Consider the following 23148-nt stretch of genomic DNA (forward strand, 5'->3'; position numbering starts at 1 on the left):
GAAGTATTCAAGCTCTTATACTGGGAAGGCTTAGGAGTGAGGATCAACGGCGAATATCTCAGCAACCTTCGGTTTGCAGATGACATATAATGTTCAATAGCCTGGCAAGGGAAGAAGAATTCAGGATCGCCAGTCAGCCTCTACAGTCTGCAAAGGAGTAGGTTTATCTAGGTCAATTACTCACAGGGGACCCTGATCACGAGAAAGAAATTTCCAGAAGAATAAAATTGGGTTGGAGTGCATACGGCAGGCATTACCAAATCCTGACTGGGAGCTTACCACTGTCGTTGAAAAGAAAAGTGTACAATCATTGCATTCTACCGGTGCTAACATATGGGGCAGCGAGGTTAACAAAGAAGCTCGAGAACAAGTTAACGACCGCACAAAGAGCGATGGAACGAAAAATCTTAGGACCAACGTTAAGAGACAGGAAGAGAGCAGTGTGGATCAGAGAACAAACGGGGATAGCGGATATTCTAGTTGACATTAAGTGGAAGAAATGGAGCTGGGCAGGCCATGTAATGCGTAGGATGGATAACCGGTGGACCATTAGGGTTACAGAATGGATACCAAGAGAAGGGAAGCGCAGTCGAGGTCGGCAGAAAACCAGATGGGATGATGAAGTTAGGAAATTTGCAGGCGCAAGTTGGAATACGCTAGCGCAAGACAGGGGTAATTGGAGATCGCGGGGAGAGGCCTTCGTCCTGCAGTGGACATAAAATATAGGCTGCTGCTGCTGATGATGATGATGCTTTTACGGACGGAGCAATTTAAAGAATATGCAACTACGGACTAATGCTACAGTCAAATGGTCAGGCTATACGCGGGACAATTTAGGTGCAGTCGGTTGGTTTGGGCTTTCATACGCATTTTTCCCAATGAATTATCTCATTTCAAGTTTCTGTTATTTCCGCTGCGAGACGCGACTGCTTATCAAGCTCGCAAAGCGAACGTGCAAACTATATCGTAATGAATGTTCTACAATAGCATATTTAACGCTTTGACTGGTAATAAACAGCGTTGGCAATTTGTTTTCGAAGCATTATTTAAACAGTTTTTTTTTCTTTCATTTTTCTGATGTATTATTCTTCTCCTGCAGAAAACCAATAAACCTTCAATGTGTTGCAAACTTTCTATCCTTATTGCACCTGTATTAACCCTCACAATAAAAGGTAATTGCATATTTCGCTTACTTCAGTGCATCGAATTTCTTTTGTTTATGCTGGTCGTAACATATCGTAGTTTTATAAGAAACTACTTCGCCATAAACATCCTTGCTTTTCCTGGCTTCCCTTTCTCTACTTCCTGTAGAACACATGCAACAATGCGAAAAGCAGGCAAACACCTTTTTTTTATAAGCAGCAGATAACACATTAAACAAAAGCAGACCAAAATTGTGCCGTCAAGTCAGCCGGCCGCATTCCTTTCTGTGAGTGATAGCATATTTTCAAGTGTGGGTGGTTCTTGCATGTCCACAGCTCATAAAGTGTGCAGACTCATCACGAGGCGTAGGCCTTGCCCGTCAAGATGGAGGCAATGTTGCTAATGAGTCTGCAATTACATGTATTACTGCATAAACTCGTATAATCATATTCCATCATTACTCAGCCGAGCTTGCTCCGAGTCATATTCACCAAAATTCTGCTTATCTGATCTTGCTCTGACTCGTATTAACCAAAGTATACTCAGCTGAGCATGTTCTGACCAGTGGCGTAGCCAGAAATTTTGCTCGGGGGGGGGGGGGGGGGGGGGGGGGGGCTCAGGTTGCCGCGCGGCCTCCTCCTTATAGAATTTGTCGAGGGATCAAATGCATGAATAATAACTGCAGTGCCAATTCCATTGTATATTAGATGCTGCAAACGAATTATTGAACGCTATGCACTGTCCATTAAAATATGTATGTTGTCATAAAAGAATAAATTCGTATGCCCCCAAAATTGTGGCAGAAATAACTAATATCAATGCTTCCGCGTTTTTTTTTTTGTCTAATTGATAAGTAAAGAAAACATCACATGAACTTTAGAACTATTGACCCGTTTCGCGGAGCAGTTTGTTTTAGAGAAACGAGATAGCGCTCACGGCGGCGCGCCATACCTCTCCTCAGCGACCGCGCACGAATACGAAACCATTACCGCTTCTACCTTTCTTCTGTGCGATCAGCTGTCGGAAATGCAACTGAGTTTTCACTAATACACTGTGCTCCAATCATGCTAGATTGAATAATGTGGATTGAAGACGTGTGCAGTAGTTGGCTGCAAAAATAGTGACTAGCATGTTGAGGAATAGAATGAATCTGTGTGGCGAAGTTCGCGGACCGCTGCTGCAACTGTCGGAACGTATTACCGGCACTTCGTTATGTACCACTTTCCTCGAAGGTACAGAAATTTGCTCATCCGCCAGCCTTGTATCGCTAACCTTCAAAAAAAGGGCTTCATGCCCAGAACGTCGGCAAGAATGAGTACCACTCGTTAAACAATGACAAAGGGAGTAGCGCCGCTTCCTGTCATAGTAAGTTTCGCGCACGTTATCTATACACATCTATCCAAATTGCAGGAAAACTTACGCCCACTCTATCGCCGACGTATCAAGAATAAGTGAATGGACTCACACTTGAATATATGCGCACTGTATACACACAATAAAGGACGGAATACACCTATGGCGCACCAATGGTCGAAGCTGAATGTTTCGTGATGGTCCACAAGAGTAAGCAAGTTACTAGCTGTAATATATATTTGCTACAAGGCATTACAATGTACAAAACAGCTACGTTTCAAGCCTTGTGCGCTGCAAGAGCAAATCTATCGGATTCGGAACTGAGCACACCCGCGAGTGATTAGGCAGAAAATAATCAGAGAGTGGCCGCACCGAGGAACTTCACTGAGTCAGAAACTGACAAGCCACTGCTTCAAAATATTTGCCGAATAAAGAACAAAGAGCAAAACACACTAATCCTGACTGAATTCATAATCGGACAGCTTGGAATGCATATTTAGCCCCGCTTTTAGAAGAAGCACCATATGAACTGCCTGCGCCGTTTGGACATAGCTTAATCAGCTCCGAAAGCGCTTTTGCATGCTCTCTGAAGCTGTGATCAAAGCTTCGTGTCGTGCATCTAGTCACCGTCTATGATATCTCCAAAAACAGAGGTTTTCTAAGCCGCGCCGGCGTCATACACTTCCATTGTAAACAAGGAGGCAACGGAGGCAGTTGAGGCAAGCAATGGACGCGTCACCACGTGATCAAATATGGCAGCGCCCACGGGATTGCCGCGAAAAGGGTCAATATCAGTTCGAAACCAGCAAAGCAGTGCATGCAGCTTATATGAAAAACGTAAAGGCCATGAAATGAATAAGTTGAGGACAAATATTTTGATGAATCTTTGTCATTCAATAACCTTGTTTACATTTTTCTACATATGCAACGGCCAGGAAGAAACCTCAATGACGCTATCCCTCGTTGCAATCGATTGCGCAGGAGCAGCTGCAACTCGTGTATTGTAATTACACCGAGATAATACTCGCAGCAGTGAGTACAAATAAAAAGTGGGAGTTCTGCAAAATATATATTAGAAATTGCGAAGATAGTGTTACGCGAAGTACGAGTCAGTAAGACGGGCAACTATTTACAGGTTGTATTTACAACAGCGGTTGCAGCGCTGACCGGTTAGGTTCACAGCGCGAGCCCAGCTCGTTCTTCCTCTTCTTTTCTCGAGTGATGGCGCCCGCGCGCCTCGGTCAAACAATCAAATACCACACGCGTGTAGCATAATCCCCCGGCGGCAGAAGCGACGTCCCGGAGCGTCTAAATGTCATCACTGGGAGGGTTATACTGCTTCAGTCGTGTAACGTGCACGATATCGCTGAACTGGGAAGCAGATGGGGTGTCAGGGGCGATCTCGTATGTGACGGGAGTCACTGCACGAAGCACTCGGTAGGGGCCTGTGTAACGCGAAAGCAGTTTTTCTGACAGGCCGACCTGACGCGACGGAGACCATAGAAGCACCAAAGAACCAGGCGGGAAGCGCACGTCTCCGTGTCGCTGGTCGTACTAACGCCTTTGACTCTCTTGGGAGTTCAGAAGGCGGTTCAGAATGGAATATACAAATGCGAAGATACAACTCGTTAAAGGGCAAAAAAAGAGTCGCTGGAAACAAAGTTCACTGCTTGTATACACAAAACCTCGCAATAAGATATTAAAAAATACGTATGAATCTCCAATAAATCTACGTATTTAAGCAAACGTCAGTGTATATAATGCGTCAAATAAGGCAAATAAGCATGTTGCTCAGTCACACATAGTAAACTTTGCGCACAGAAAGACAGATGATCTAGGCAAGAACATAACTATGATCGCAGAAATTGTGATATGTACTTGGGCCATGCAGCGGTCGCGACAGCGCCATGTGGGTAGAATAATAAAGGAGTAATGCATAAATCAGTACGAAAATGTGTAATTTAACTGCCTGCACAACGCCAAGAATTATTCTGCACCCAAAATTAAAGGAGGGTATTCCTTCGTTTCATAAAAGAAATAAAAGCAGGTAGCTGAAAATGAAAGAAAAGGACAAGCGAAGGCCACAGATGATGTGGCAAGTTGAAGTACCCAATATCCGAGTGTGTTTTTGGCGAACGCCGCGTGGGCCGGGCTTTCAATGAGCAAGGTCGGTCAAAATTGGTTATTGGTATTCTCGTAATTTTTGTATTCCCGTGATAATTATGATCATGATGCTAACTGCTAGAATAAACGGCGAACATTTCTGCGGTTTTAAAAGCTAATGAACGGTCATACGTTTTCATAATTAAGAACTTATGGACCTGAAGGAACAGTGCTTTTTACTTGCATTGATTTTTGCTGCTTCGCTATCTAAAGGACAAACTTCTCTCGGCGGGAAAGTTAAGCGAAGCGGTCAATGACTTCGGACAGGTTGATGCCGACGTCTCTGTGGCTGTATAGAAGCGCCAGCCTAACCATGCGTTCCACAGACATTGTATAGCGCAAGTGGTTATTTAGTAAACTCTTGTTAAAAAAATATTCTGTCTGCGCTGGCAGTGGTCACTGGAAGGGTGACTAGAAGCTGCAGCAGTATTTACACATTTACATAGAACCTGCTGTCGCAATGAGAGATGGGCATCTATTCCGGTGCTAAAACCTAAAACACTCCCTTGATGTCGTTGGCATCCTTGTTTAGGTACCTTGCAGAAACAGTAGGCTGTTCGATTCCAGCGATGTCCGTCGTTTCGTCAGGAAGTATGGAGAAGCAGCCTGCTTTTGAATCTAGGCTTTCTTTGATAATGTCACCACAAATTTCTATAATTTGGTTTTGTGCGTCTGGGCTTAAATACGAGGCATTACTGGGGCAACTTTCCAAATGGTTCTTCAGATATGTATCTCCACAATCAGCTCGCATGCGAAGAAGCACTCTGAAAATGCCTGTATTTTCAGCAGGGGCATTGCTTAAATCCATAGGGCCCCTGTCCCTGTGGCCACGGAGAGCCAGACCTTGTCGCCCGTAAAAAAAAAAAAAAAAAAAAAAAAACACAGTAATAGGCCGTTTACTTTCTTCTGTTTTCTGATATTTTACTTTGCCTGCCCTGGTCCAGCTGATCAATCACATTCTGCACGCTTCCTGAAAATGTTTGGAGAAAATCATCAGCTGCTAGCTGACAGTCACGGTGATATTTGGTATTTTCGTGTGTGTGGGAGATTGCGAGCGCGCGCTTCCATTTATGGAACGGCTTGGACACGAGCGTTCCAGTGCGCGCATGTTGGCCCAAGTTTATAAGAACATTAACCCCATAAAGTTCTAGAATTGGAAATCTTTTTGCAAGCATGCCTTTGGAAATGTCAGCGCACCTTTCGCGTCAAAAATGTATGAGAACTTTATACCCATAAAGTTTCGTAATTGAAATACATGCGCTCTGTATATTCCGCGGCCGCTGCGAGATGCCGCAACGCGCCCGCTCGCTATGGAAAAGCCGTTGAAAGTTTGTGCTCGGATGGGGCTCCTTGCGTTACGTGACTCCAGGTGCAAGGGCGTTCTCACGAAATCCAGCCCGAGTTCGCAATGTTCGTGCCGAAATGTCTTTTCGAGCGTGAAAAAGACATTGTAGACAAAATCCAGAATGATTGCCGGCGTCGGTGGTAGTTTTGGTCGGTGGTGCATGCCCGCAGGAAAAAATTTCGGGGGGGGGGGGGGGGGGGGCTGAAGCCCCCTCAGCCCCCCCCCCCCCCCCCCCCCTGGCTACGCGCCTGCTGCCCAGCTCCACTTTTTCCGCTAAATTTCAACTAGAAAATCGGCTATCCCCGTTTGTTCTCTGATCCACACCGCTCTCTTCCTGTCTCTTAACGTTAGACCTAACATTTTTCGTTCCATCGCTCTTTATGCGGTCTTTAACTTGTTCTGGAGCTTCTTTGTTAACCTCCAAGTTTCTGTCTTATATGTTAGCACTGGTACAATGCAATGATTGTACACTTTTCTTTTCAACGACAGTGGTAATCTCCCAGTCAGCATGTGGTAATGCCTGCCGTATGCACTGCAGCCCAATTTTATTCTTCTGTAAATTTATTTCTCATGATCCGGGTTCCCTGTGAGTAATTGACCTAGATAAACGTACTCCTTTACAGACTCTAGAGGCTAACTGGCGGTCCTGAATTCTTGTTCCCTTGCCAGGCTATTGAACATTATCTTTCTCTTCTGCATATTAATGTTCAACCCCACTCTTACACTTTCTCGGTTAAGGTCCTCAATCATTTGCTGTAATTCGTCCCCATTGTTGCTGAGTAGGGCAATGTCATCTGCTAACCGAAGGTTGCTGAGATATTCATCGTTGATTCTCACTCCTAAGCCTTCCCAGTCTTAGAGCTTGAATACTTCTTCTAAGCATGCAGTGAATAGCATTGGAGAGATTGTGTCTCCTTGCCTGAGCCCTTTCTTGATAGGTATATTTCTACTTTTCTTGTGGAGAACCAAGGTTGCTGTGCAATCCTTGTAGATTTTCCCAATATACTGACGTATGCATCATGTACTCCTTAGTTACGTAATGCCTCAATGACTGCTGGTATCTCTACTGAATCAAATGCTTGTTCATAATCTATGAAAGCCATGTAGAGAGGTTGATTGTACTCCGCAGATTTCTCGATTACCTGATTTATGACATGGATATGATCCATCGTAGAATATCCCTTCCTGAAGCCAGCTTGTTCTCTTGGTTGGCTGAAGTCAAGTGTTGCCCTGATTCTATTTGAAATTACCTTGTGAATATTTTATACAATACTGAGAGCGAGCTAATGGGTCTATAGTTCTTCAATTTTTTAACGTTTCTCTTCTTGTGGATGAGTATAATGTTGGCGTTCTTCCAGCTTTCTGGTACACTTGAAATCGTAAAGCATTGCGTACACAGGGCCGCAAACTTTTCAAGTATAATATCTCCTCCATCCTTGAATAAATCGACTGTTATTCTATCTTCTCCAGCAACAATCGACCGTTATTCCATCTTCTCCTGCAGCTCTTCCCTTGGTCATGTCGTTCAAGGCCCTTCTACGGAGGCTAGAAGGGGGAGGTGGGAGCAACGCAGCCGTCGGAGAGCGTGTTGCAGTGATTCATGATGCCGAGTGGTGGCGCGCGCGCGTCGACACTAAGATGCCTCCGCTGTAGTTTGGCTGCTACCGGAGCTAGCGAGTGCGCTCGGTTTGCATGGTTCTGTTCGGTTCTTTTAGCTCCACGGCTGATTTCTGTTTGCATTCACGCTGTGCAGTTGTACCTGCTTGTGGTGACAATAGTTTTACACGTTGCCATGCCGTTGCCACGCACTGTTTTGCGCCGGGCTGCACAACAGGCTATGTTTCTGCTAGAAAAGCAGAAGAAAAAAAAACATCCCTTTTCTCGGTGCCTGATGACGATGAAGCACTTAAAGCGTGGCAGCGGCTCGGGCCCCGTGCATAGACGGCCTTAGACAGGACTTGGAAGATCTGCGAGCTGCACTTCGAACCCCAGTTGAATCATCTACAGGGTGTCCCAACTATCATGCAACAAGATTTTAAAATATGCAAATGCCCCGTAGCTGTACAGAACCAAGGCAATGTTGTTTGCCGTCGCTTGTAGATACTCAGATTATTTTTGCATTCCGCCTAATTACATAATTAGTCTTCATTAATTAATCAACTTCTCGAATATTGCAATTAGATGAAAAGTCTCAATGTGAAAATTGTAGAACAACTTAATAAACTACCGATACAACTTTCGTTTGCTCAATACCTGCTACATAAAAGTGTTTTTCCGAGCGTGAAAGAAGCCAACGAATACTAGCAAAGTGCCTCGAGCGGCCAGTCGCGCGGCAATTTTGCACGTCCTTTCGTAATTTTTTTTCTTTTACATTTCTGGCGTCCGCGAGACAGGACTAAGCTCTGTACCATCAAGAGTTTCACCTTGTTTTGTGTGTCGTGGCTGAGGAATGGACCCGGAAAAGTTAGTTTCACTTAGTGAGGAGCTTAGCATGCCTCTTGAGGAATTTCTGAATTGGTTTGAGAAAGAGCTAAGCTACGACAAAGCTGAACTAGCTGAGGATAGAGAAGCTTTGCGTTCATTTGAGCATGCTAAAGATGTAGCGCGAGAGCTGCAGGCCCGTGAAGAGAGGTTAAATAAAACGGAGGATTCAGTGCGTGAGCTCCGGCTGCGATTGTTACAGCAGCATTCGGGCATGCTCGCTTCAGAATAGCTAGGTAAGGCCGGAATAGTGGAGGCGAAAGAGCAGGATGCGGTGCTCGGAAAACTGCCGACAGTTGGGCTGGTCAATTGCGGTATCAGCCGCTGTGACGTCGTCAACCAAGCGGGACTTGACAATTTAAAATCCGAGCTAGACAGGTGTAATGACGTGGATGGCCGCTGGGGAAATTTTGAGAATGTGCAATATAAGGATATAGAGTTCGCGTCGGTAACTGTGTACAACACCTGCCGTGAAAACGTTATCAAGGCAAACGGTCTTGATAAAGTTAGTCTCGAGGAAGACTTAAGGAAGGCATCTACTGCGAAAATCGTTAGTAAGATGACATTCAAAGCGGATTGTCATCAAGCTCTCTACCACCAATGGGAGCGTAGTAAATGCTGCGCTAATAGCCTTAATCACGATTGTTCTGATTGGTGCTGGTTCGAGCATAATACAGAACAAAAGGATGGCTTAGAGCCAAGAATCGTGCCTCTGAACTTAAGGTACGTGGCACAATGTAAAACCTCAGAAGGAGTGGTTACAAAAAAGTTTATGAGCTTGTGTGTAGACTCTGGCAAATGTCTACAGCCACACAGAAATGAGGCCAACGAGTCCGGGAAAAGCTTGCTTACAGGTGGGGCGCAGGATGCTATAGGGTTGCGTTCCGAACGCGAGGATGAGAAATTAAATCATTGTTCTACGAGGGCTATGGACAAACAGATTTTTCACAAAAACAAAATGGGAATATCAAAGGGCTGGATACGAAAAGATATAATGTAGGGCAGAACGGGGAACACGTTGTCCAATGTAGAAGAGAGATCTGTGATAAGCGCGTAGTGAGAAAGTAGGAGCAGTAGAAGCACTTAGAGTAGGAACGCTGAACGCGCTCTGCGCAAGAACCGGTTCGCGGGAAAAGTATGTTCCATGTCTGAAAATTTGGCACGCCAGCTTGAGCTACCAAGCACTGTAAGAAGAACCTTGCTCTCAGGTGAATTTCTTGCACTGCGTCTAAGAAAGCATGTCCGGTTTTAAAATGTTATATGTAGAGAGAGTGCCGGTAGAAACTGACACCACAGCCACTATAGAAAAAAAAAAGGTTCTTGTATTTCTACAGCGCGTTCCACTGTTTCATCGATGGTGTTCAGCGTTAGAGGAGGTAGCGATGAGTGATCCTCTGTTACTGGAACTAAGTTCGGTTCCATTTTTTTTTTTTTTTTTTTTTTTTTTTTTTTTTTAGTGTCTGGCTGTATGTGAGATAGCCTATATTGTGTGCAACCTGTTCGTAGACTGATGTATTGTGTTCAGGGTTTCGGAAAGAAATGTCGGAATTGCCCCAAGCCTGTTTGCACAAAATACAGCCCTTGTAGATTATGGCTTAGACATTCGTAACGCCAATGATACTGAGCCTAGCGAGCATGAAAGGGGTTGTGACATTTGGTGTGCTTCATATAGTTTTTTTTTTCCATTTTGTTTCCGTGTTTAGGTTTGTACTGTTGTAACAGTGTTTAGTTGATAGAATGTTAGCATGGGAACAATTAACCACGTTGTGTACTTGTGTGGTTAGGACTCAAATCTTCTTTCGCATGTGTGATCGAGTGTAATGGACGTATATTGTGAGTATCATTTTTCATTACTGTGTTGCGGTGTTTAGAAAAAGTTGTTTTACTGAAACAACTTTCTTGTGTGGGGGGTGATTGTGATGAATGAAAGAAAACGACGCCGAAGACGACGAAGTGTGCACGCGTTCTTTCGCGAGTGGACCACGCATTGGAGTGATCCCGCCAAATCAGCGATGGCCCAGTGGTATTTCGAAGATGCGTCGTACCACGATTGGGCCACGTATGGCGAGCGTGTGGCGAAATGCTTCGTGGCGAGAGACGCACCTAGTCAGCGGGAGACGCAAGACAGCAGGCCGAAGTGTAGGACGCCGACAATCAAGGCTCCAAGGAACGCGGCCATCCCTGGAGCTGCCGCCCGACCGTTGCCCTTGGCCAAGGCGTTAGCCAGCACGAGTAGTGCAGCTCGGAGCGTGGCGTGGCCTGCGGTGATACCACTTGCCGCGAGCATTGCGGATCGCGGGCAAGGCGTCTCCTTGGCCAGCTGTTCGGCGGAGCAGCGTTCGTGGCCTGGCTAATGGCCGCATATATGCGCCGAGCACTGCGGCTCGAGCACAAGCTGTCCGCTGGGTAGGCTGACCGTTCCTGCAGCGTGCACTGCGGCTCGGATGCAGGCTGACTACTGAGTGGTCATTCCAGATTTGTCAAGAGCCATCTTCTCCTCACCGTCCAACATCAAGGCATGTTCTACGTCGTGACGTCATCGCCCCTCACTCCGCCAACCTCTCGTCTCCTGTCCACGTACTGTGAGCTGCTACATGTTTTGAACTCTGTTTCTCGAACTCATAGTAACCTAATTCCTTTTAGCATATGTGTGTCATGTGCATAACGTTCTGTCACGGTGTACTTTGCCTTTTGTCATAAATGTAGTTTGCATTTTACATCCCGAGTCAGACTGGCTTTTCCTGCGTCCTTTTTCCTCATCGCGCGGCACGACAAACGAGTGTGACGAACGTCCTTTCGTAATTTTTTTTCTTTTACACTCCCTTTCGCGCGGGCGAGATTGAGCAGCGATCCTCGGCTCCCCTGGCACGCTTTCACTCGCACATACAGCGTAGGCGACGGTGTTATCGCCCTCGGACTTGATACGGAACCTACGACGGCATAAATTCGCCTAGAGTGTCCATAATTGCTATTATTGCGATAGCAATTATATGGACACTTCAACCGGATTTCTGCCGTCGGCGTCGCCGTGAGGTTCCGTATAGATTCCAAGGGCGATAAAATCGTCGCCGCGCGCAGTATACGGGAGCGAAAGCGCGCGGGGGACGCGCGCTATCACGGAGGGCGAACTCCCCCGCGCGCTATCACGGAGAGCGAACGCACGGCGGAAAGCAATCGCGACCGTCGCGCGAAAGGCCATGGGGTTATGGGAGGGAGGGAGGCGGGGCGGCGCTGTGCTCCGGCACCAAAGGCGTATCTTGCCACTCAACCTCCCACGCGAAGGCAAGAAACGGGAAGAGGGGGGGGGGGGGGGGGCAGCTTCTCCTCTGCCGACAACTTCTTCTCTGAACTTTGCCCGGCGGTGCCGGTCGCCCGCACCGTCTCTGATCTCCACACGGCTCTGACCTTTGTATGCGCTGTGCAGTTTCCGTTGAAGCGATAGACCGCGCGAACTTGCGCTTGCTGCCAGCGTTTTGACAGTCGTTGGCTGCGGTCATTTCGTGTGATATATTCATGTTTGCTTGTGCGCGCTGACACCACGATTGTTAATTCAGTTAGTAAGCCAATGTGTCCAAGTTTATGCAGCCGATAAAACTACTATCCCTACTGCGAATAGCTCTCTACTAATTTGCTATCGCAATCAATGCCTCGCCTTTCAGGCGAAACTGCGACATTTTTTCTTTTGCAGTAAAAGAACCACAACGATGGGAGGAGAATACCTACCAGATGTGAAGAGGCACGTGACCAGCATAGTGAGCAGAGTCTGGAGCACGCTGTGCACAGCAAAAACTGCGAACAGGAGTGTGACATCGGTGCGGTCGAAGAAGGGGATGCCTGCCTTGGCCTGCTTCTGGAAGGCGGCGCAGTACACGCAGATGGCGCTGTGACACAGGCAGAAGCACAGGGTGCACACGAACTGACCCGTCCAGTAGAAACAGTCGGGTAGTCCCATCAGGCGTTCATATTCCTGCAGGGAGCGCTCTACTTTCAGGATCTATCTCTACCCCCCCCCCCCCGCCATCTTGTATAATATTGACACGTGTACTAGATTATCTTTCTAGGGTGACCACTTTTCAGCGGCTAACAAATGTCAAACGTTATCGCTCAGCGCAGGACGCGCCTGCGCGTATCGGAAGTTTCTCGAATGTTATCGATGGTTCTATCCGTTGTTTGTTGTCACCGAACCTTTTGTGATCTGACTGTATACGCGACGCGAATTGTGTAGTACTTTCTGGAGGACACGCGCGCACGAGCGATCATGCTGGTACGTTTGACGAGTCTCGTATAAAATCCGGCGCGCTTGACCCACTGATCTGATTTTCGACGATCGCCGACTGTGTTCGCCGCTGGCGCTGTGCTTTGAATGTCACTTGCTTTTAGAGGCACAAGTTCGCCCAATAAAGAGTTAGTTTCGTCATTCACAGTTTTGCTGTGAATGACGAAATGATGAAATGCTGCGCGATGAAATCGTTCAGCCTTCGAAGAGACCACGGTCGTCTCCTGTAGTATTCGACGGAACCCTGCGTTTCTAGGTGTATTATCATCGGCTGAACAAGATCACAAAGAAGGACCCACGGGTAGACGACGCATTGGGCCGGCTCTGCAACGCTAAGTATTTCTCATCAATGGATCTCAAGACTGGCTACTGGCAAATAGAAGTCGCCGAGAGGGAGCGCGAGAAGACCGCCTTCATCACGCCGGACGGCCTCAAGGTCATGCCATTCGCCTGCAACATTCCAGCACGTGATGGATACGGTATTAGCAGGATTGAAGCGGCAGGCCTGTCTTGGATGACATCGTCGTCTTCGACGTATGGTAGCGACCACACAACTTCAATGGTTTCTTCAAGCTCTTCCACCTCGTATTCGTTGCACTAACTAGCGAGATTATCAGACATTGGTGAACAACGCTTGCTCAGACCTCACCGCCTGATCTAGAACGTATTATTACCACAGGTGTTCATGACACGACAAAATTCATACGCGTATCGGTACCCAGAAGCTCCATCGTCATCAAATATGAAAAACTACGAGCTGTGCGTCGCCGGGCTGAGAGCAAATACCGAAGAACGAAATCTACCTCAGACTGTACTGTCGCCGAACTCAACGACACGTTCGTTGGCACCTTGACAAACTGGGCACTAAGTGGTGGAGAGGATTTTGTAGTTCTCTTTATCCTCGCAATCCACTTTGTAAAAGATGGCAGGTAAAGCGCAGCTCACGATTTCCCCCTCAAGAGAAGTACCCATTCCGGAATATGGCAGTGGTGCAATTTAGAAGCGAGGTGGAGGTTGCAGAGGACTACTGCAAAATGATTGTGATCTGGTCCACATTCAATAATCTACCACTCTCTACTGCTTCGGCAGAATCAAGACTTCGTGCGCGAGGAGGTTGCCCGTCAACTTTCCCTGGTCCCCTTCACTCAGGAGCCGTCCTGTCGTCTGCCTACAACGCTCCGCACTGTCTTTGTCGAAGATGTCGCTCAAGCTGTTCCCGTCGCTCACCACCTGTATCCGCGCCTCTTCCCTATATGCGCCGACAGTGCAGCCGCGCATCATATGTATGCGCAGGCAGTGCAGTCTGTTTCCGCGCCTCTATACGTATGCGCAGGTAGTGCGTAGGCCTCCCCAGCCGCCTTTCTCGATCCTGCAACAGTCTGCGCCACCTGCCACTCCTATTGCTTCTTTGGCCGGGCCCAGAGTCAGCAATCAATGGCGGACGCCTGATAATCGCCCCATTCATTACGCCTCCTGCACGCCAGGACACGTCACTCGCTATTGCCGCCATCGCCTTCAAACTACCGACGACGCTGCCCGGCAGTTCCAGTATGGCAGTCAACCCATGCGCCAATCAGCTCCGGGTCCCTCCCAGCGGAATGTTTCTTCTGACCTCCCTGAATTTCCGTCGCGCCGCTCCCCATCTCCTCGTCGACGATCACTCTCCCCAATGCGTCGCCGACCCACAGCCTCCGACCAGGAAAACTAAGCGCCGCAGTTCACGAGGCAAGAACTGCGCCATCTTCGAACTGTCCTAGTCCTCATTCTTCTCCTGCTAATATTGTCGCAATATCTGTCGAAGGTATTGATACTTTGTCGCTTGTGGACACCGACGCCGCCGTTCCTGTTATAGCCGCCAAACTCTGCCGTTCGCTGCGCAAGGTGACCACGCCGCTGTCTGGACTGTCGCTTCACACGGCAATTGCGCAGCACGTTACACTTCTCGCAGCCTGTACTGCCCGTGTGCTTTTACAAGGCGTTTTGTACATTGTCGAGTTTATTGTTCTTCCTGCCTGCTCACATGACGTCATTCTTGGGTGGGACTTCTTGTCCCGTCATAATGCCGTCATCGACTGCGCACGAGTTGAAGTTGAATTTTCGCCGCTGTGTCACGCACCATCCCACGACGCTCTTGAACCGCCGCCTAAACTGGTCATGCGTTAGGACACCGACGTTCCGCCTGGCCCTTTTGCCCTTGTCCTAGTCGTCTGCGGTGCCGTCACCGATGCTACGGTCTTCTTTACACCATCTGACCATCTTTATGAGTCGCAAAGCCGTTCCACTGCCTTTTGCAACACTTGACATCGCCGCTGGCATCAGCATTATTTTTGTGTACAATGCACTTTCTGCTTCTGTTACGTTGCTTGTCGGCGAATGTCACGGCCGCATGGAACACATTGACTCTTCTTTCTTTGTTACCGTGCCAAACGAATCTTTCCATCTTGACTCCAACGAACTCCTCGCCCTTTCAACGATTGAAGAGTCGTCGAGTGGCATGTTCTCCCGTTCCATCGCCACTACACTAACCCCTGCCAAACACTCCGAGCTCCATCAGCTTCTACACCACTTTAGAAATTCTTTCGATGTTTTTCAGCCGCAACTGGGCCGAACGTCGGAAGTGCAGCACTACATTGATACCGGCTTACACCAGCCGTTGCGTCAACGATCGTACTGCGTCGCTGCCGACGAGCGTCGCATCATTAACGACCAAGTCGACGATATGCTACGCCGTGGCGTCACTTAACCATCCCACAGTCTCTGCGCATCTCCTGTCGTTCTCGATCGCAAGAAGGACGGGCCTACTCGCTTTTGCGTTGACTACCGCCGATTAAATAAGGTCACGCGCAAGGACGTCTATCCTTTGCCGCGCATCGACGACGCCCTTGACAGCCTTCAGGGCGCAGAACTCTTTTCGTCCCTAGACTTGCGTTCTGGCTACTGGCAGGTGCCATGGCTGAAGCCAATCGCCAGAAAACGGCATTAATTACACCTGACGGCCTATACGAATTCAACGTGATGCCCTTTGGACTTTGAAATGCGCCTGCAACGTTTGAACGACTCATGGATAATACGCTGCGTGGCCTCAAGTGGTCTATGTGTCTTTGTTACCTCGAAGATGTCGTGGTTTCCTCGTCTTATTTTCCGACCCACCTACTTCTCCTTAGAAATGTTTTGACGTGTCTCACCAACGCTGGTCTGCGACTCAACCTCAAAAAGTGCCGCTTTGCCGCGCGGGAGCTGACCATCTTAGGCCACACCGTGTCGAAGCACGGCGTTCTACCGGACCCTGCGAAACTTCGTGCAGTCGCTGAGTTCCCGAAGCCTACTAACGTCAAAGAACTTGGCAGTATTGTGGGCCTATGCTCATATTTCCGGCGCTTTGTCCGCAATTCGCATCGATCATGTCGCCCTTGAACCAGCTCCTACGCGGTGGCGCGGACATCTCCTCCTGGTCCCCTGCATGCGACGTCGCGTTTGCTACACTGCGTTGTCTTCTTACCTCTCCACCTATTCTTCGCTATTTCGACCCAACAGCTGCAACTGAGGTATATACAGACGCCAGCGGGGTCGGTCTTGGCGCCGTCCTCGCTCAACGAAAGCCCGACTATTCCGAATACGGGGTCGCCTATGTGAGTCTACGCTGACACAAGCAGAGGCCAATTACAGCGTGACTGAAAAAGAGTGCTTCGCTCTAGTATGGGCGCTTGGCAAGTTCCGCCCATACTTATACGGCCGCTCATTTGATCTAGTAACGGATCACCACGCGCTTTGTTGGCTCGCCACGTTGAAAGATCCATCTGGCCGCTTTGCACGCTGGGTACTCCGAATCCAGGAGTACGATATTCTCTACCGCTGTGGACGCAAGCACACTGACGCAGACGCCCTGTCCCGTTCACCTCTACCACCAGAGTCGGCCTGCGGAACCACTTGCGCACACCCCCTGTCATATCTCGACCTTGACTCGATTGGCACCGAACAACGCCGTGACCCGTGGATCGCTTCTCTGTTCGCCTGTCTTTCTGGATCATCGACCACCCCTGTATCCCGATCAGTACGATGCCAAGCTGTTCATTTCGCCATTTCTGATCAGCCGCTCCACCGACGCAACTACGCTCCCGAAGGCCGTAGATGGCTACTAGCCATTCCCCGCAGCTTAAGATACCAAATCTGTGCCTCTTTTCACGACGATCCGCAATGTGGCCACGCCGGAATATTTAAGACTTACGAACGTATTCGCCATCGCTACTACTGGCGTGGAATGTACACTTTTGTACGAATGTTTGTTCAGTGCTGCCCTGACTGTCAACGTCGCAAATTACCACCTTTACGCGCGTCTGGCGCCTTGCAGCCGCTTCCGTGTCCTGCCAAACCCTTCGATCGCGTCGGCATTGACCTCTACAGCCCGCTTCCCATGACACCGGATGGCAATAGGTGGATCATAGTTGCTGTGGACGATTTGACACGTACGCTACGCCGAAGCTGCTGCTTTACCGAATGCTACAGCGCGGGATATAGCCTCTTTCGTCCTACATCGCTCCATCCTTCGACATGGTGCGCCTCGAGAACTCCTCAGTGATAGAGCTCGCGCCTTCCTTTCCGAAGTCGGCTTTGGGAACGCCACATTATTAATCGAACGAGCACGGCTTACCATCCGCAAACTAACGGGCTCACAGAACGGTTTAACCGAACTCTCGGTGATACGCTCGCGATGTACGTGGCATCTGATCATAGTGTTATGAGCCAGTTGTCCGGCAGACAAAGAAGATGCTGAAGCATAGAGCCGAAGAGACGAGGAAGAGGTGAAACTGTGGTTCGCCATCTTTGTTGTTGTTGGCCAACATTTAGTCTCCTTGTACATAGTGTGAATAAACCCCCTTTTCTGTAAATCTCCCCGTAACATCTTGGTGGAAGTGCGGGGTACATCACCAGCACATCACGGAACTTCGAAGCGGAAACCTTGTGGGCCCTTCGACCATGTCGACTGAGAGGCCCGCTGCTTCAGCTTCGGCTACCACAGCACCGATTGTCTTGACTAAACTCCGGGACCCTGGCGCCTTCTCGGGCACTGACAACAATGACGTTGAAGACTGGCTAATCGAATACGAATGCGCCAGCAAGAGCAACCGTTGGGACCCGACTCTAATGCTGGCGAACATCATTTATTACCTCGAGGGAACGGCCCGTGTTTGGTTCCGAACACACGAGGAGGAATTGACCAGTTGGGACACTTGCAAGCAAAAACTGCAGGAACTCTTTGGTAAGCCACTTGGCCGCCAGCGAGCCGCCAAGAAGGAACTTTCGTGCCGGGTCCAAACATCTACTGAACCGTACGTTGTGTACATTCAAGATGTATTAGCACTCTGTCGGCGGGTCGATGACAAGATGCTCGAAGCTGACAAGGTCAGCCACATTCTTAAAGGCATCGCAGACGACGCCTTTAATTTACTCGTGTACAAGGACTGCTCGACGGTCGACGACATTATAAGAGAGTGCCGACGCTTTGAAGAAGCAAAGAGCCGTCGCGTCTCACAACAATTCGTTCGGCTCCCTAATACCGCCGCTAGCTCATCGTGTGAAGACGTCCAGCCGCCTGGTACCGAAACCTTGCTGCGTCTTGTCCGGCGTGAGATTGAGGCTGCGTCTCCGTCGGTTCCCCCGATACGTTCTTACGACGAGTCCCGCCCGGCAGTATCTCTGATTCAAGCTGTCGTACGCGAAGAGCTGGCGAACGCAGGCATCCGTCTGATCTGTTCTGTAAGTAGCCCTACGGTCGGCAATTTCTTTCGACCTACACGCCCACAATCGACCTACCTCCGATACCGCGACCCAAACCAGTGGCGCACACATGACGACAAGCCCATATGCTTTAATTGCAATGGAGTTGGTCATATTTCCCGCCATTGTCGCTATCGCCAGATTTCGTCTCCTCGTCCCGCGTACGCTTACCGCCCTGAAGACAGCCGGTTCTCGCCTTTTCATGCCCGCAATGACCTGCCGCACTGTGATGTTGCTGCTCCGACTCCACACTACGACCGCCGCTCGCCGTCCCCGCAGAACCGGCGTTCTCGCTCACCGATTGCCCGTCGCTCACTGTCGCCATACCCCCACCGTCCCTCTTCGGAAAACTGTGCAGCTCCCGGAGGTGATGCTGCATTGACCAACCGACCCGGAAATCCTCTGTTGACCCTGACCACCCGACAAAACCTTTTGGACATACAAGTGGACGGCGTGCCTGTTTCGGCGCTCATAGACACGGGGGCGCAATTATCGGTTATGAGCGCTCGCCTTTCTCGTCGTCTCCGCAAGGTTCTGACGCACGCGGCGTCGCCTGTCGTTCGTGTAGCCGACGGCGGCACATCTTGCGTCGTTGGGATGTGCACTGCGTGTGTGAGCTTCGCCAGTCACCAGACCTCAGTTCTATTCGCCGTTCTGCAGCAGTGTCCACATGAAGTCATCCTCGGCCACGACTTCCTGAGTACCCATTCTGCCCTCATCGACTGCTCTTCTGGCCTTCTCCAGTTGGAACTTCCTTTTGTACCCGATCTCCCCACCGAGTCACAGCCGCGTTTATGTGTCGCCGAGTTTGTTCGCCTTCGACCAGCCGCCCCGACGTATGTCACACTGACCTCTGATTCCGCCATTTGTGACGGCGACTACGTCATCTCTCCTTCCCTAGACGCTCTTTTAACAAGGCAGGTAGCCCTCCCTCACTCTGTTGTGACTGCTTCTGCGAACCGGGCATGTATCCCTATTCTGAACTTTGGACGGACTCCACAGTTTCTTCCCGAAGGTATCACGCTGAGACATATAGCACCTTTAGACGCACACGACCCTGTGGCCCTTACTATGGATGCGCCCCTGTCTTCTGGAAGCCCTGACACTAGTACTTCATTTGATGCACATTTTGACGCCATGATCGCCCCCGACCTTTCGGCTGCTCAGTCTGACGACCTTCGTCGTTTGCTAGCCGCTTACAGCGACGTTTTCGATTTTGCTTCGCCCCATCTCAGCCAGACAAAAGTTGTGACTCATCGCATTGACACCGGCAACGCCAGTCCCATCCATAGGCGTCCTTACAGAGTGTCTGCGACTGAACGGCGCGTAATTCAAACCGAAGTCGAGAAAATGCTTACAAAGGACATCATCGAACCATCTACGAGTCCTTGGGCGTCCCCTGTGGTGCTTGTCAGAAAAAAAGACAACACCTGGCGGTTCTGCGTCGACTATCGCCACCTAAACAAGATTATTAAAAAGGACGTGTACCCTCTGCCGCGAATTGACGACGCCCTCGACTCTTTGCATGGCGCACAGTAGTTTTCTTCTATAGACCTTCGGTCCGGCTATTGGCAAATCGCCGTTGACGAAAAAGACAGGGAGAAGACCGCCTTTATAACATCCGATGGGCTCTACCAGTTCAAAGTTATGCCATTTGGCTTGTGCAATGCCCCCGCAACATTCGAAAGAATGATGGACTCCCTTCTTCGTGGTTTCAAGTGGTCTACTTGCCTGTGCTATCTCGATGACGTAGTCATTTTCTCGCCTACGTTCTCCAGTCATCTAAGTAGACTCTCGGCTATTCTGCGCATCCTTCGCAATGCAGGTCTTCAACTTAACTCTGCCAAATGCCGCTTCGGTCACCGCGAGATCACAGTACTTGGCCATCTTGTAGATGCTACAGGTATACGGCCTGACCCTGCCAAAGTTAGCGCCGTTGCCAACTTTCCGACACCTCGCTCTACTCAGGACGTCCGTTCCTTTTTCGGCCTGTGTTCTTATTTTCGGCGGTTTGTGAAAGATTTTGCAGCACTAGCACGGCCCCTCACCTGCCTGCTTAAGAAAGACGCGACCTTTTCTTGGGTTCCTGCACAAGCGTCCGCCTTCTCACAGCTGATAGGAATACTGACATCACCACCAGTGTTGGCTCACTTCGACGAATCTGCGCCCACAGAAGTCCGTACCGACGCCAGTGGCCATGGAATCGGCGCAGTTCTAGCCCAACGTCAGCATGGTCAGGACTGCGTTATTGCTTATGCCAGTCGCCTTCTTTCCTCGGCTGAGCAAAACTATTCTGTCACAGAGCGAGAGTGTCTCGCTCTAGTTTGGGCCATCGCCAAGTTTCGCCCTTACCTCTACGGCCGACCCTTCACCGTTATTACTGACCACCATGCTCTATGCTGGCTGTTCTCTCTCAAAGATCCCACTGGTCGCCTTGGTCGATGGGCACTGCGACTTCAAGAATACTCGTATACCGTCGTTTACAAGTCTGGCCGCTTGCACCAGGATGCCGACTGCCTCTCCAGATACCCAGTAGATCCGCCAGACGCTGCCCTGAGCGACTCCAGCCCGTGTGTTCTTTCCATCTCTCAACTCTTCAACATCGCTGCCGAACAACGCCTTGACGAGTCTCTACGCAGGATCATCGACAAATTGCACTCCCACGCGCCTGATCCTTCCCTCCGCCTCTTTGTGCTCCAAAACGACACGTTATATCGTCGCAGTTTACTCCCTGACGGTCCTGACCTGTTGTTAGTCATCCCGGCTCACCTCCGTTCCACTGTCCTGGAGCAGCTCCACGACGCACCAACGGCGAGACATCTTGGCGTGTCACGCACATACGACCGCGCGTGCCGCCGTTTCTATTGGCCTGGGATGTCCCGCTCAGTGCGCCGTTACGTGGGCTCATGCGACCTTTGTCAGCGCCGAAAAAAGTTGACTCTGCCACCTGCAGGACATCTTCAGCCTCTGGACATTCCTTACGAGCCTTTTCACCGCGTCGGTCTCGATTTACTTGGTCCGTTTCCCCTATCCACCTCTGGGAACAAGTGGATCGCCGTTGCCACAGATTATGCGACGCGGTTTGCCATTACGCGTGCACTTCCCACTAGCTGTGCCACCGACGTTGCAGACTTCTTGCTGCATCACGTCATACTCCAGCACGGAGCTCCTCGGCAACTGCTCACTGACCGTGGCAGACAGTTCCTGTCCAGGGTGATCGATGACATTCTAAGATCCTGCGCGACGCAACATAAACTGACTACAGCCTACCATCCACAGACGAATGGCTTGACAGAACGCCTGAACTGCACCCTTACTGACATGTTGGCCATGTATGTGTCTGCCGACCACCACGACTGGGACGTTGCACTACCGTTTGTGACATTCGCGTACAACACTTCCAGGCATGAGACCGCGGGCTATTCGCCGTTCTTCCTCTTATACGGTCGAAACCCTACATTGCCTATGGACACCCTGGTGCCTTCTTCTGGGTGCCCACCCACTGAATATGCTCAAGAGACCATTGCACGTGCCGACCATGCACGTCAAGTTGCTCGCACTCGATTTTCTGAGTCCCAAATCCACCAGCAGTCTCGCTACAACAGCCACCACAGGACCACCCACTTTGTCCCTGGATCGCTCGTTCTCCTGTGGTCCCCAGCACGACGCGTTGGCTTATCTGAAAAACTGCTCTTCCAGTACACCGGTCCATATCGCGTGTGCCGCCAAGTGACTGATGTCACTTATGAAATCGCTCCACTGCTGCCTTCGTCATCCTCTGCTCCTCTCCGCAAGGACATTGTACACGTTGTCCGTCTCAAGCCCTATCGTGCCCCGGACACCCCTTAATACCTTGTGTGCTAGTTTTTTTTTTTTTCATGTATCCTTCGTTCACCTGCACCGAGTCGGTGCTTTCGCCGCCGGAGGGTAGTGTTATGAGCCAGTTGTCCGGCAGACAAAGAAGATGCTGAAGCATAGAGCCGAAGAGACGAGGAAGAGCTGAAACTGTGGTTCGCCATCTTTGTTGTTGTTGGCCAACATTTAGTCTCCTTGTACATAGTGTGATTAAACCCCCTTTTCTGTAAATCTCCCCGTAACAATAGGAACTGGGACCGCGTACTTCCTTTTGTAACGTTCGCATACAACACCGCAATACAAGCTACTAGGGGATTTTCACCTTCCTAACTCCCATATGGACGGGAACCTTTGCATACTATCGACACTCTCCTTCCATATCGTCCTGACGCGTCCTAGTGTCCACCTGTGTACGAAGCTGCCCGACAAGCAGAAGAGTGCCGCCAACGTCACAAGAACAACAGCGCCAGAAGGAAGGCCGCGCCGACTCACTTCCAAATCTCACGTATGCCCCCGGGTCTCTTGTATGGCTGGCTGTTCCTTGCCAAACTCCTGGGCTTTCCTCGAAACTCGTTCCAAAGTACGAAGGGCCTTACCGCGTCTTGGAACGAACGTCCCCGGTGGATTTTCGCATCGAGCCACTTTCTCCATCTGACGACATGCGCCGGCGTGGACGTGACCTCGTCCACGTGGCGCGTCTCAAGCCCTACCATGACCCTCTGCCTCCAAACTCTTAGGTCACCAGGATGGCTCTTTT

Source organism: Dermacentor silvarum, chromosome 4 (assembly GCF_013339745.2).
Source record: "Dermacentor silvarum isolate Dsil-2018 chromosome 4, BIME_Dsil_1.4, whole genome shotgun sequence".
NCBI classification, from domain to species: domain Eukaryota; kingdom Metazoa; phylum Arthropoda; class Arachnida; order Ixodida; family Ixodidae; genus Dermacentor; species Dermacentor silvarum.